Below are 15,291 nucleotides of genomic sequence, written 5' to 3' on the forward strand. Positions count from 1 at the left end.
AATAACCATCTCTCGTCATGGGCTGGTCATCTGGCTGGATAATACCTCTCTCGTCATGGGCTGGTCATCTGACTGAATAATACCTCTCTCGTCATGGGCTGGTCATCTGGCTGAATGATACCTCTCTCCAGGTCGGTCCATCTTAAGTGTCTAGCAGTTCATCATCTTCTTCGTGAGGCTGCCAACAAAGTTAAAGATTACAGCTTATAAATCTCATATTTATTCCGTATTGGCTCAGCACAACTAAGGTTAAATTATGAGTAGATTCCCACCTTCCAATACTTATCAGTTTCTATATAATAGGTTTATTAATTACATAACATAAACCATATAATCTCTAGTACATGTTTCGTTCCGATTATGGAACATCTTCAGCTAAAATTTGACAAAAAGGCAAGACAATTAAAATACATTGATGTTATGATGATACAAAAGCTAAAAGATATGATAAAATGACACGTAGATTAAAACATATAATTATGATGATGAAATAAAGTTCATTCATGTTGGTTAAAAATTCAACAAGTCAGTGTTCAAATGACGAATTAAAAACGGCGATAAAGTTCTTCTTCATGTTGGAGACGTGTACATTTTGTTAATCTTGAAGTTAAATTGGAGAAATACAAGATTTTCTTAATGTATATTTATCGGGGGAACTCTTGATAAAATAACCGTAGTTGAAGTTGAGTTGTGGTTAGATTATTGAAATGAGTCTGAAACGAGAAAAGAATGAGTAAAATAGAAAATATTTTAAGGAGAAAACCTTGTTAAAAATGTATGTTCGCGAGAATGAAGGATAATGGAGTTGATTACCTTATAGACAGTCGTGTCGTATTTAACGTCCTCCCTTATGTCGTGTTGTTAACTGACTGAGTCCTGTGTACGTGTGTAAGGCACTTGCGGTGGGCGGGGAGTATTGGAAGGAGAGGTAAGTGACGTGAGGAGAGCGGGTGAAATGTTGTGTAGGGTGGAGCTAACTGAGGAGTGGCGTTGTGATAGGCTAGGGGAAACGGAAGGAAAGGTAGGGGGACAATTGTGTGGGGTGGAGCTAATCGGAAGGAAGTGTGTTGGTTGTTTGTTGGGATTCTTTTTGATGGTTTTTCTAGATGAATCTAATTTGGTAGCCTCTTCTAATAATATATTTATATTTTCCGTAATTTCGTTAACATTCTGGTTGGGATTTCGCTTCTGATCAATTTCAATATAGATATTTTCAAGAATATTCATTAATTTGCCTTTGTTTAGCGTTCGTAGAATGGTTAAGTCCCTTTCTATCGATGTAAAACTGTGTTTATGTTCGGTCATGTGAAGACTCATGGCCGAGTACTTCCTGTGTTTTTCGGCATTAATATGTTCTTGATATCTTACTAAGAAATTACGGCCTGTTTGTCCGAAATAAGAATTGGCACAATTTGAGCATTTAAGCCTATATATCCCAGAATTTAAATATTTGTTATTACTTGCAATGCTTTGATGATTGAAAATTAAACATTGATTGTTGTTATTGGCGCGAAAAGCAATTTTAAAATTGAATTTCTTAAAAATGTTAGTAATCTGGTAAATATTCCCGTTATTATAAGTAAAGGTGGTGAAGTTTTTCTTTTTATGTTCATTTACCAGCTGCGTTTGAGGTTTATTCTTCATTTTATTCATTAATCTATCTATGTAGTGTTTTGTGTATCCATTGCTTATCGCTATTTTGTAAATGAGATTAATTTCTCTTTGGAGGTCGTTTTTGGACAAGGGAATGTTAAAGGCTCTATTTAACATGCTTAAAAAGGAACTCCTTTTATGTGCCTCAGGATGGTACGAATCTTTTCGTATGGTATTTATAGTTTGAGTCGGTTTTCTAAAGATTGTAAAGGCCAACTTTTCTTCTTTCCTTTCGATTGTTAAATCAAGGAAATTTAGTTTTTTATTGTTCTCGGTTTCTAACGTAAATTTTATGAAAGGGTCTAAAATGTTGATCTGGTCTAATAAATTAGTGCTACTATTGATTTGTTCATCTATAATTGCAAAGATATCATCGACAAACCTTAGCCAGATAATGATACCTTTTTCATCATTTAAAATTTTATGTTTTTCTAAGTGATCCATGTATATTTCAGCAAGGATACCTGACGCTGGAGATCCCATAGGAAGACCACTTTGTTGATATACTGTGTTATTGAAGGAAAAGTAATTATTGTTAAGTGTAAATTCTAGGAGTAACATAAATTCTTCTATTTCATGGTTACTAAGTTTTCTGTATGTCTTTAAGTTGTTCTTAATTATATTTAAAGTTTCTTTCATGGGGATCGTAGAATACATATTAGTGACGTCGAATGAGTTCAAGGTGAAAGATGGTTTTAATTTTGAGTTCTTGATAATTTTACAAAATTCTATTGAATTATTGATTGTGGTTGTGCTTTGGAAAGTATAGTACTTTTTTAGGAAGCTATTGATAAATTTAGAGGTTTTGTAGGTGGGGCTATTTCTAAAGTTAATGATTGGTCTAATGGGTGTGTCAGGTTTATGTATCTTAGGCAAAGCTCTTGCTGTTGGTAGTCTTGGATTCATATTAATTAGGTTTGATATTTCGTTCTCATTAAGGATGAAATTAATGTTTTTAAGTATTTGTTTTAGTTTTCTTTGGCCAGAGTTAGTCGGGTCTTTTTAAATTTTTTGTGAAAGTATTATCTGAAAAAAATGCTTCGGTTTTTTCTATATATTCTTTTTTATGCATAATAACTGACACATTACCTTTATCTGCCTTTGTGATTGTAAGGTCATTATCTTTTATTTTTTGTTTTAGGCCTTTTATATCTGTAGAGGGTAAATGGGGTGTGTTAACTTTCTGATCTTTAAATAATTCTTCAAGTTTCTTTTTGACTTCGAATTTAGTTTCAAGTTGTCGATCTATTGGAAGCTGAGCTATGACTTGTTCTACTTCAGCAATGGTTGTTATGTATTGCTTTTGGTTGTATGGATTAGACCAATTATGTTTGGGTCCTTTGTTGATAATCTGCAACTCTTTGTCCTCGAAAACAACGTCAGTTAGATTCTTAGTTGGGGGGTGAAAGGTTGAATTGGGTTTGATGTTAATGGAGGATTCTTTTGACTGATTTATGTTTTTTTGATTTAGAGTAAGACCGTAAAGTTTTTTGTTCAAGGTTTCTTGTTTCTTATCTAAGATATTTTGAATTTTAGTATCACCATATTTCAAAAAGGAATCCCATTCAATAGGGGCCATAAGGGAGGAAGCTTCTAGATGAGCATTATATAACTTAGAGTTTAAAAAAGACTATTTTCTGTATAGAAATTTAATTTCATTTTTGAGCCATAAGTCGTTAGTTTTTTCTTGAGTAGCTTTATGCCATTTTGTTGTACAAGGTTTTCTCTGTACTGAATTTAGAAATTTAGGAACGAGTTTTTGATGTAAACATTGTTTTAGGAAATTTATGTCCTTGCCAATTTTTGACAATTTAATCTTTAAGTTCAAATAGGCATTTGATTGTTTTTTTTGCCTGGTTGGCTAAATTACAGCTTATAAATCTCATATTTGTTCCGTATTGGCTCAGCACAACTAAGGTTAAGTTATGAGTAGGTTCCCACCTTCCAATACTTATCAATTTCTATGTAATAGGTTTATTAATTACATAACATAAACCATATAATCTCTAGTACATGTTTCGTTCCGATTATGGAACATCTTCAGCTAAAATTTGACAAAAAGGCAAGACAATTAAAATACATTGATGTTATGATGATACAAAAGCTAAAAGATATGATAAAATGACACGTAGATTAAAACATATAATTATGATGATGAAATAAAGTTCATTCATGTTGGTTAAAAATTCAACAAGTCAGTGTTCAAATGACGAATTAAAAACGGCGATAAAGTTCTTCTTCATGTTGGAGACGTGTACATTTTGTTAATCTTGAAGATAAATTGGAGAAATACAAGATTTTCTTAATGTATATTTATCGGGGGAACTCTTGATAAAATAACCGTAGTTGAAGTTGAGTTGTGGTTAGATTATTGAAATGAGTCTGAAACGAGAAAAGAATGAGTAAAATAGAAAATATTTTAAGGAGAAAACCTTGTTAAAAATGTATGTTCGCGAGAATGAAGGATAATGGAGTTGATTACCTTATAGACAGTCGTGTCGTATTTAACGTCCTCCCTTATGTCGTGTTGTTAACTGACTGAGTCCTGTGTACGTGTGTAAGGCACTTGCGGTGGGCGGGGAGTATTGGAAGGAGAGGTAAGTGACGTGAGGAGAGCGGGTGAAATGTTGTGTAGGGTGGAGCTAACTGAGGAGTGGCGTTGTGATAGGCCTCCAAAAAGAAAGAAATTAATCTCATTTACAAAATAGCGATAAGCAATGAATACACAAAACACTACATAGATAGATTAATGAATAAAATGAAGAATAAACCTCAAACGCAGCTGGTAAATGAACATAAAAAGAAAAACTTCGCCACCTTTACTTATAATAATGGGAATATTTACCAGATTACTAACATTTTTAAGAAATTCAATTTTAAAATTGCTTTTCGCACCAATAACAACAATCAATGTTTAATTTTCAATCATCAAAGCATTGCAAGTAATAACAAATATTTAAATTCCGGGATATATAGGCTTAAATGCTCAAATTGTGCCAATTCTTATATCGGACAAACAGGCCGTAATTTCTTAGCAAGATATCAAGAACATATTAATGCCGAAAAACACAGGAAGTACTCGGCCATGAGTCTTCACATGACCGAACATAAACACAGTTTTACATCGATAGAAAGGGACTTAACCATTCTACGAACGCTAAACAAAGGCAAATTAATGAATATTCTTGAAAATATCTATATTGAAATTGATCAGAAGCGAAATCCCAACCAGAATGTTAACGAAATTACGGAAAATATAAATATATTATTAGAAGAGGCTACCAAATTAGATTCATCTAGAAAAACCATCAAAAAGAATCCCAACAAACAACCAACACACCTCCTTTCGATTAGCTCCACCCCACACAATTGTCCCCCTACCTTTCCTTCCGTTTCCCCTAGCCTATCACAACGCCACTCCTCAGTTAGCTCCACCCTACACAACATTTCACCCGCTCTCCTCACGTCACTTACCTCTCCTTCCAATACTCCCCGCCCTTCGCAAGTGCCTTACACACGTACACAGGACTCAGTCAGTTAACAACACGACATAAGGGAGGACGTTAAATACGACACGACTGTCTATAAGGTAATCAACTCCATTATCCTTCATTCTCGCGAACATACATTTTTAACAAGGTTTTCTCCTTAAAATATTTTCTATTTTACTCATTCTTTTCTCGTTTCAGACTCATTTCAATAATCTAACCACAACTCAACTTCAACTACGGTTATTTTATCAAGAGTTCCCCCGATAAATATACATTAAGAAAATCTTGTATTTCTCCAATTTATCTTCAAGATTAACAAAATGTACACGTCTCCAACATGAAGAAGAACTTTATCGCCGTTTTTAATTCGTCATTTGAACACTGACTTGTTGAATTTTTAACCAACATGAATGAACTTTATTTCATCATCATAATTATATGTTTTAATCTACGTGTCATTTTATCATATCTTTTAGCTTTTGTATCATCATAACATCAATGTATTTTAATTGTCTTGCCTTTTTGTCAAATTTTAGCTGAAGATGTTCCATAATCGGAAAGAAACATGTACTAGAGATTATATGGTTTATGTTATGTAATTAATAAACCTATTATATAGAAATTGATAAGTATTGGAAGGTAGGAACCTACTCATAACTTAACCTTAGTTAAAGTTAAAGATTCCCGAGGAGAACATGTTTGTTATAAAATTCATATAAGAATAATATTTTTCTTAAGTTACTCTTCTTATCCTTCTTCTGCGATATATATTATTAACTCTTAAAAATTGCGTATAATATATTTTATCTTTTTCGGGGAGAAAATCTTCAGAATTAGCTTAAATAATCTTCAGAACTATTTTCCTCTTAGCCTCTGCGCCAATAAAATAACCTTCCTTCAGTTCTTATCTTTCTTGTGCAGTTCGTATAATTCTTCCCTGCGATAATGTTGGACTTGCTCTTCGGGTTCCAATAAGCGTATTTAATCCGAGCTCGCTTATCTGTAATATTTTGGCTATTCACAGTATATTTTTTGATTGATTATCCCGTTTTCTTAATGAATGTAGTCTTTCTTCAAGAATTTTGCCGAAATCTCGCAGAATTCCGTCCTATACGTAGCACGTTCGCAATTCACCTCTTGACTCTGACAATTCAGTTTTCCAAGTACTTTTTTTTTAATAATCTCTTCTGTTCTATTTTTTTCTTTAAAACAATCTACTTGAATTTTTGCTGTTCTGCACCGCCTTCGGTATACATCCGTTCCCAGATATACACGGCCTTCTGTTATACCACAATATCACGTCTTCATTGTGTATTCTTTTAAGTTGAGTGGGCCATACCTTCCTTCGGCGCCATTTTGTAAACGTTTAGGAAATGCAACGGGCACAAAGGTAAGAATCTTATGGGTCAAAATAATAGAGCCGTTTTACTGAAGTCCTGTTTAAATTTATGTTTTGCAGTTGTTTTGGGGGCTAGCGATATTATTTGTCAACAAACCTCCATGCAGTATTATTTTGTATGTAAATTGACATTTGGTTTTGTTTACATTCTTGTAGATGGGCAGAGCTAAGCATACAAGTGATGATGAGCGTATACAACTTTTATTATAATTTGGATCCACCTTATTCAGTACATAAAAACTGTTGTTTAGATGAAATTACAACATATATTTCAATCAGAACTAGTTTCGACGCCCTTTTTGCGTCATCATCAGCTGATATAGGTTCTTGGAAAAATTGGCAATCACATAAGTTTACCTATGTCAAATTGAACACAATTTGAAACCATATTAACAACTTAAAACTGTGTTATAATTATACTGTCTCAAAGTCCATATTTTCTACAAGTCCGAGACTTGCGAGTCTTAAACCTTAAATTGGTGAAAACATGTAAACCAGTTTGCTCACTAATAAAATAACATGGATTTAAAAGAACAACAACTTAAAAATAAAATAGTCTTGAAGAAACATTAGCTTAATTTAACACACTTCTTAAAGCGTGACGTAGAATCGTATTAAAATACTTCAATAAAATTTTCAGAGTTGCTTTAATGGGGCAATCCTAGTGAGGTGGAAACGACCAGTCGGTCCTTTAAGATGTTAACAAGTACAACGTTCCCAGTTCAATGCGGACCTGAAATAATAGGAATATAATAAACTATCACTTAACTGAAGAGGCAAAATATAAATTTACGTCATACAACATAAACGTTTTTATGTGACTCACCTCAAAAGATCGCTGTCCATGTATAGCACAATGAAGCCTAGCGAGCAGTGTTGTGTTAGTAATCGAGTGTCCAAGGTTAACCGGGACCGAAGGGGGGAAATAGGGGAAAGTGGGAGTAGCAACTGAGGAGCAGCAACTTGTTGGAGCTCCGAAGGGCGTGGTCATAAAAAGCATCTAGTAAAGCTATTACGCATAATATGAAACACCGTCCTATTGACCGGGATATGTATATTTTTTAAAATCTCAATAAAGAAATAAAAAAGAATATTTGATTTTTCAGAAATTTCACTTAAATTAAGGTTTGGATTAAAATACTGATCCAGGTGTATATAGCAACCCGCCGTAACATCCAGCAAACCTCCTTTTCCTAATTTCTCCAAGATCTCAATGTCCTGTTCTATAGAGAGGCAACATAAAACCCCATTCCTCAACACATAAGGGACGACATGTTCCCCAGAAGAAAGGGTTTCCATAATAGGGGCCAGCATCAGATCTTCACGTTGATATTTTTCAATATCCCTAAGCAACATGGGAGCATCAGTTAGAATGGCATTTACACCAGGAGGTATGGACTCGGGCAGCGAAGAACTGTCTTACTGTTCAGCGGTCGCCACATCATGAGCGAACGTGCGGCTTAATCCATCCGCAACAACGTTTTCAGACCCTCTTATATGCCTAACATCAAACTGGAATGCAGAAATTCTGATGGCCCAGTGGGCTATACGACCAGTACGACGCGGCCTAGCTAAGACCCAACTTAAGGCTTGGTTATCTGTTTCCAGGTCGAACTTGATGTGTTCCAGATAGATGCGGAACTTCTCTAGCGCAAATAAGACTGCCAAACCTTCAAGTTCTTAGATGGAATACTTAGCTTCTTGAGCCGATAGAGTCCTAGATGCATAGGCGATGGGTCGCTTCCCTAGTTCAGTCTCTTGAAGAAGGACTGCAGCCACCGCCGACGATGAATTTCTTCCAGTAATCCGGCATGGCAAGGACAGGGGCGTTACAGAGGGCTAATTTTAGGTCTTCGAAAGAGGCTTGTTGAGAAGGCCCCGACTCGAATTTGACGCCTTTCCTACAAAGTTAGTTCAAGGGTGCCGCTCTGTTAGCGAAGTTGGGAATACATTTCCTGAAGAAATTCACCATGCCAATGAATCTGGCAATTGCTTTGCTCTCCTTCAGAGGTTTGAAATCACGGATGGCCTGTGTTCTAGAATGATCCACTGCGACCCCATCGGGCGACACAATATGCCCCAGAAATGACATGGTAGGCTTAGTGAAAGCAACCTTAGATAACTTCACAGTTAACCCTGCCTGGCAAAGGCGATTAAGGGCCTCATTCAGATGATCTAGATGTTCTTCAAAGGTCTCGGAAAATAAGATGACATCATCAAGATAATGGTATAAGTACTCAAATTTGATATCAGAGAAGACCCTATGTAGCAGTCTCGTAAGCACAGGTGCTCCCGTGGGGAGCCCGAAAGGCACGCGGTTGTACTCATACAAGTTTCAGTCCGTGGCAAAACCTGTAAGGTGTTTCGATTCCTCTGCTAGAGGGATCTGGTTATATGCCTGATTAAGGTCTAGGATGGTGAAGAACTTAGCTTTCCGATACCATGAGAAACAAGAGTGAAGGTCGGGGAGGGGCACAGATTATAACACCACCTTCCGATTTAATTCCCTATAGTCAATCACAGGCCTGAAACCACCTTGAGGTTTCGGAACTAGGAAGATACGCGATGAATACGCTGACTTAGAGGGTCGAATTATACCATCTTTTAGCATTTGATCTATGATCTCCTTCAGAGCCTTCATTTTAGGTGGAGATAACCTATAAGGTAGAAATCGGTTAGGAATCGAATCCGTAACCTCGATCTTGTATTCGATAAGGTCAGTAACACCAAGAGTATCAGAAAAAACATCAGGAAAGGACTGACACAACTTATGAATACTCTCAGCCTGCTCCACAGGTAGATGTCTAAGGTCTAAGAACATCTCATCCTGGGTAGGCGAAACAGATCAACATGACACAGAATTACATTTTAGCAAGGGGATTTTACAATCATTGGCAAACTTGAAGGTGCACGACTTGCTCTGAATGTAGAGCACTAAACCGGTGTGAGACATGAGATCTGCTCCTAATATAATTGGGCAAGACAAGTGCTTAGCCACAAACAGTTTTACTTTCCAAGTGAATTTTGAAATGCGAATTTTGGCATATAGGAAACCTAAAACTTCTAATGGAGAAATGTTGGCCGAAATGCATTGAACCGAAGACGAACAATAATCAGAAAATTTACAGGCAGACTTTAATTTGGAATACCATTCAGCCGAAATAAAGGAACTCACACTCCCAGAGTCTAATAGAGCAGTAATCGGTTCATTATTCAACTCAATTTTCAGGAAAGGTACTGTTGCGGGTGTCTCCGCCGCAATCTTAAGACATTCTTTAGGGCATTCAAATGTGGGGTTGGAAGACTTTCCACCATGTTCCGAGCCTGAGATTTCGGATGGTTTACTTGGGGCTGAGCCTTGAAAAGATGAATTTGCCGACTCAGCCGAAGCCACTAGTCACTTTTGATTATTTGCTTTGGTGGAAGTTGCACCAGAAGTTGAACAAGAGGGGGTGCTATTAGCATTAGGGCAATTCTTGGCTATATGGGAGAACAAGGCGCATTTGAAACTGCCTTGGGATGACCCTGCTCCGTTCTTTGTCCCATTGGATTTGATCAAAGGGCACTTGTTCCGGAGATGATCTGCCGATCCACATTCATAACATGTGCGGGTTGTGAAGGTTCGGCGAAGTGGAGGCCGAAAATTACCCAAGGACGGAGGGGGCTCCTTAGCGACACGTAATCTATCGGCATTTCTAACTCAGCAAAGTTTTGCGAACGCGACGCAAAACACAAGTATGACCTATAGGTTGGTGAAATCTCTTCCACAATCACCTGCACAATTTGGTCTTCTGGGAAATGAAGAGCAAACACCCTAGTGTAGAACATAATGTCTTGGATGAAATTGGCGAGATTTTCATCCAGACGCTGTACTCGGTAATAGTACTTTTCTATTAGAGAGGTCCTTGCCCTAGCCGGAATGAAATTCGCTGGCGAATGGGCGTGGAAATCTTCTATAGATGACTGTTCAGCAATTGCTCTAACGATCTTGTCCGAGAGGACACCTATGGAGTAGGGGTAAATAATTTGGAGAATTTGACACGGAGAAAGAGAAAAGACAAGAGCGTGATCCTGAAACTCGACTAAAAATCTTAAAAATGAAATGACATCACTAGTAGAGTTAACGGAGAACTTAGAAATACCCGTAAGCAACATCACTAAAGGATGAGGCAAACTACTGAACCCGGGTAACATAGTAGGTAAAGGCCTCAGGTGCGGAGAAGCTGTTTCAGAGACTGCATTATTCAACACAAATGGTGGGATTGAGGTACGACGCTCAGATTCATTTTCTAATGGGGCAGAAGTTTGTTGAGTTGCTACAGATTTTCTATCTTCTTCATCCTTGGAAGAAATCCTCCTCGCTAGCTATGTTTACCACAGTGGGCTGGTCGGTTTTGGGAGTAGCAGATCCAGATAACAATTGAATAACCTTACTCGACATTTTAGAAAGGTGTTCAACAAGAGCGCTAGCTTCCTTACCCTGGACGTCGTTTAACTTAGGAGACAATAGATCACTAACCCTATGGCAAAAATGAAACAATCTAGCTTGCACACGTTTAAGTTGTTTTGGAGATGGATCACTCACTTCAAAAAAACTAACTACAGATGCTAGCTCATTAGTATTGTCAGTGATCGTAGAGAGAGCCTCATCAACATCTGCCTCTCCCAAGTTTGGGATACTAATTGGCAATCCAACGGATTCTTGAAGCTTGGTGGTATCGGCCGCAACCGTGCCTCCAGATTGAACATTTCTAATGGTTAGTTCATAAATCAATTCCTCCTTGCGCAAATAGCCGGGATGGAGGACTTCACGAGGGCCGGACATGATGACAAAAGACAGACAAATTTGGAAAAGAAAATTGCAGCGACTGAGAAAATTGTTAGAGTATGTGTCACCGTCAAAAGGGGTTTAATGGAGACCAATTAAACCCACGCTCTGCTACCACTTGTTACCGAAGTTTGGAGGAACAGCAGAGGTGAAAGAAGGTGCCGGGGTGAATGGGTCTAACTACAAAATTAAAGTTTATATAAAACTGTAACAAGGTTATATATATATTTTTTTAACAGCAAGAAACAATGCAATAGGTACAAGTAGCAAAAATTAACTCTAGGAAAGATAAGATTGGTGGTATAAACAGAACTTGGGCTTCAAGCCCTCCCTTTACATTTTCTGAGCTCTCAGCTCACAAACACATATTTACCAAAGGGCAGAAAACTCATAATACCTGGAGCACTTGCTCCCAACTTTTAACCTCAAGCCTCCAGAGGCACTTTTACACACTGGAAAAGAGCTAACACGCTTTCAGTTTTTCACGCCTATACAAGGCAATATCAGACTTTACCATTGATTGCCATCAAGGCACAACTTACAACAATGACACGGGGGTATCTTGTAGCCAATCTACTGGGCCTTAGCTGGAAAAGAACAGGTTAAGTAAATGGCTCGGAATACCAAAAAGAATGGAGGCGTATACTTGCACTCTTAAATACACATTTTAAAACCTAAAAGGCACTAGGCTGATGAAACAGGGGCTATTCCCAAACTATGGAGGTGACTCGTATAAGGAAAAAATTTAAAACATTAAGGAAAAGAAAATCACATACCAAAACGTAGTCACCTCAGACCAATATAAAGGGGAGCTCGAGAGGGTAAAGCACTCTCTATCCCCGAATTACAGTTACAAATTTACTTATGTTTTTACATAAACTGGTAGAAATTTACATATTTGTAAAGATGGGTTGCATGGTAAAGGTTTTGGACCTTTCCCGCGGGTTAAACTGCTGAGCTAGCAAGAAATAAAGATGTTAAGTGGCTATTACCTTACTGAAGAACTGTTGCCTGATGGAAGAGGCGCTTCCCGCCTCCTTCTACACGTCCATACACTATGTTAGATGTTTATGAAGTGGCCGAGAGACAAGACTATCAGCAGTTTTTATACCCTCGGGGAAGGTTCGAGACCTTTCATGAATAATTAAGACACACCCACAGGCTTTTATTGGCCACATTACACAGTTACACACAACATTGAAGAAGAAATACGGGATTGGCTGAAAATTAATTACAGAAATTATTGATTGGCTAACTTCAAAACTGGCGGAAAGAAATGATTAATATTGCCAACCCACAAATGAAAGAACGAAATTTAGTAAGGACAAAAACTTATGAGTACCAAATTTCTTCAAGAAAGTTCCTCCACTTCGCACCAGAGTGCATGATCACAGTTTTTAGGCAGTGACATCTATGAGAGAATGTCCAAACTTCTCGATAAATAGTAAACAAAAACATGTCAAAATTCACACAGTGACATCTTCAGAGAAAAGGTTTAAGTAGATCCTGTTTTAAGTTCACTGTTTCTCCTGTAGAGGAGTACTTTAAGGCGAAAAATTTGAATGTGCGGCGTAGAGGTGTACCGCCCGGTAAATCATTATTATTATTGTACCTGGTGGTACACCTCAACCCCGCACATTTAAAAGAAGCACCTTAAGGAACTCTATCTATCAAACAAAATGTGAAACAGCTACTGCATGAAGTTCGGACATTAATCAGATGTCACTCATAAATAACATAGTATTGTGTTATTTTAAAGTTTCCTAAACTTACTGGATTTACTTGTTTTGTTTTGTTTTGTTTTGTTTTGTTTTGTTTTGTTTTGTTTTGTTTTGTTTTGTTTTGTTTTGTTTTGTTTTGTTTTGTTTTGTGTTGGTGTACAGCAAGTAGTCTGTACTTTTCTCCATAGATGTCCTTACGTCAAACTGAAGTCGCGCACTCTGGTGCAAGGTGGAAGAACTTGTGATTTAAAGAAGTTTTGTGTTTCTAGGTTTTCATAAATAAATCAATGTTCATTTATTTTGTTATTTCAAGGTTTGCAAACCTTCCTTCTCATCTCGCCAGGTTTTGAATCTGGCCAATTAGAAATTTTTGTATTAATATTTCAGCCTATCACAGGCTTCTTATAGATTTTTATTCGGCCAATAAAAATGAGTGAGTGTGTCCAGATTTATTCCAGAACCTTCTCGAATCATCCCCTCGGGTGTATAAGCTGTGGCTTTTTGAAGCTACCTTGTCTTAGTGATTGTCGAATTACTGTGTGTGTTTTTTTTTTTTAAGACAGGAGGCGGGGCGCCTCATCCTTCGGCAGGCAGTACATCAGCCCAGGTAATGGCCGCCGGTTTTCTATCCCTGTAGCTAGCTCCGCAAACTTACCCGAGGGAAAGGTCCTAATCTTTATGTATGTAACTGTTTGTTTTCTAAAATGTAAATTTCTTCCTTTTCATGTAAATTTTATAAAGTCTTAAACTGTAAATTGGGGATAGAGAGTGTGTTACCCTCGTGAGTTCCCCTTCAATTTATCTCGAGGTGACTATGATTTTGTAACTGTTTCTCTTTCTGTAAAGCATTAATTAACGTTCTATCTAGTCACCTCAGTAGCTTGGGATTAGCCTCTGTATCATTGGGTCGCAGGCCCCAGTAGGGTTTTAAACTTGGTTTTGAAGGAGCGCCAGTGTACGCCTCCATACATTTTGTGTTTGGGCCAATAATTTTACCTGTTCTTCTTTCCACAAAGGCCCAGTAATTTGGTTAATAGATACCTCTGTGTACTAAAATTGTTACTTGTAGGTTGGGCCTAGAGAGGCCGAGTAATGTAAATCTATCCTTTATGTAAACTTAAAGGTGGAGCTTTCAAGTTCCTTCGTTGTTAAGTAAGAGATTGCTGTGACATTGAGGGGTGCCTCTGGAAGTCTGTAAATTTGTATCGGTTGGAGCAAGGTGCTCTGAGTTGGGAGATTTCTCTGCTTATCTATGTAAACGCTACATTGGCGACATTGTAAAGTTGTAAATTAGGGGCTTGAAGCCGAAATGTTTTAAATTCCCTATTCTGGGGTTTTCTATTCTTATATCAAAATTGTCATTGTACCTGATACACTGTTGTTAAGTTTATTTTTCTGGAAAGAAATATAACCTTTATTTCAAAGTTTTAAATTAATTTTTGATGTTGTAGTTAGACCCATTCAAGCCCACACCTTCTTTCACCTCTCTCTGTGATCCATGAAACCCCGGTAACAATTATTATTGCTATTGCTATTAATATTATTTGTTTCATTTGTATTTGAAACTATAAATTATGTAAATGTATACTCATCTAGTGGTTAAGTGTATGAAAGGGCCTTGACCCCTAACTTTGCCACCAATAAAAGCATTATCTATCTATCTATCTATCCATCTATCCAGACCCATTCAACCACGCTCTGCTACCGCTTGTTCCGGGGATTCTGTGGAACACAGAGGTGAAGTCGAAAGATTAATTTTTAAACTTTAAAATTAAAGCTATATTTCTTCCTTATATCTCTTGGTTTCTTTTCAAAGGTTAAACTTTACAATTCAGGTACAAAAGCTCGTAAGCTTGGGTAACACGTTTAGAAAATCAGAACAAGCAGCCAATTAACAGCCTTGATCTTGAAGCTTCCTAATACAAATTTTCGATGAGCACTGCGGCTCCTTTCAATAACCAGTCAAGGAGACAGATCCCCAATTTTTTACATCAAAAGGAAGAGCATCTTTGCTCTACAAATTTATACCTTCCAGGCCTGTCAAAGGCATAACCTACATTTAAATAAATTAAACAGTATTCACTGTCTTAAGTGCTCAACAGTCTGATTGCCTAAAAATGAAATGAATAATTTTAGTTGTAACATGGGTAATGTGTACCCATTCTACCTGGCCTTTGGAAAAACCAAAAGGTTAAAGTT

The 15,291-nt window shown here is 37.1% G+C and overlaps 1 protein-coding gene and 2 long non-coding RNA genes across 5 annotated transcripts in view; 2 read left to right on the forward strand and 1 right to left on the reverse strand.

Annotated features, from left to right (window-relative positions):
- Positions 1-15,291, forward strand: part of LOC136873871 (uncharacterized) — a 615,800-nt gene that overhangs the window by 291,983 nt on the left and 308,526 nt on the right. The gene's annotated exons all lie outside the window — the stretch shown is intronic.
- LOC136873873 (uncharacterized) lies at positions 3,922-4,289 on the reverse strand. The gene is made up of 2 exons (XR_010860189.1): positions 4,136-4,289; positions 3,922-4,035 (listed from the first exon to the last, which is right to left on the reverse strand). It is a non-coding gene; the product is annotated as an uncharacterized lncRNA (long non-coding RNA).
- On the forward strand, positions 5,177-5,456 carry LOC136873874 (uncharacterized). The gene is made up of 2 exons (XR_010860190.1): positions 5,177-5,242; positions 5,343-5,456. It is a non-coding gene; the product is annotated as an uncharacterized lncRNA (long non-coding RNA).

Source organism: Anabrus simplex, chromosome 5 (assembly GCF_040414725.1).
Source record: "Anabrus simplex isolate iqAnaSimp1 chromosome 5, ASM4041472v1, whole genome shotgun sequence".
In the NCBI taxonomy this organism is placed as follows: domain Eukaryota; kingdom Metazoa; phylum Arthropoda; class Insecta; order Orthoptera; family Tettigoniidae; genus Anabrus; species Anabrus simplex.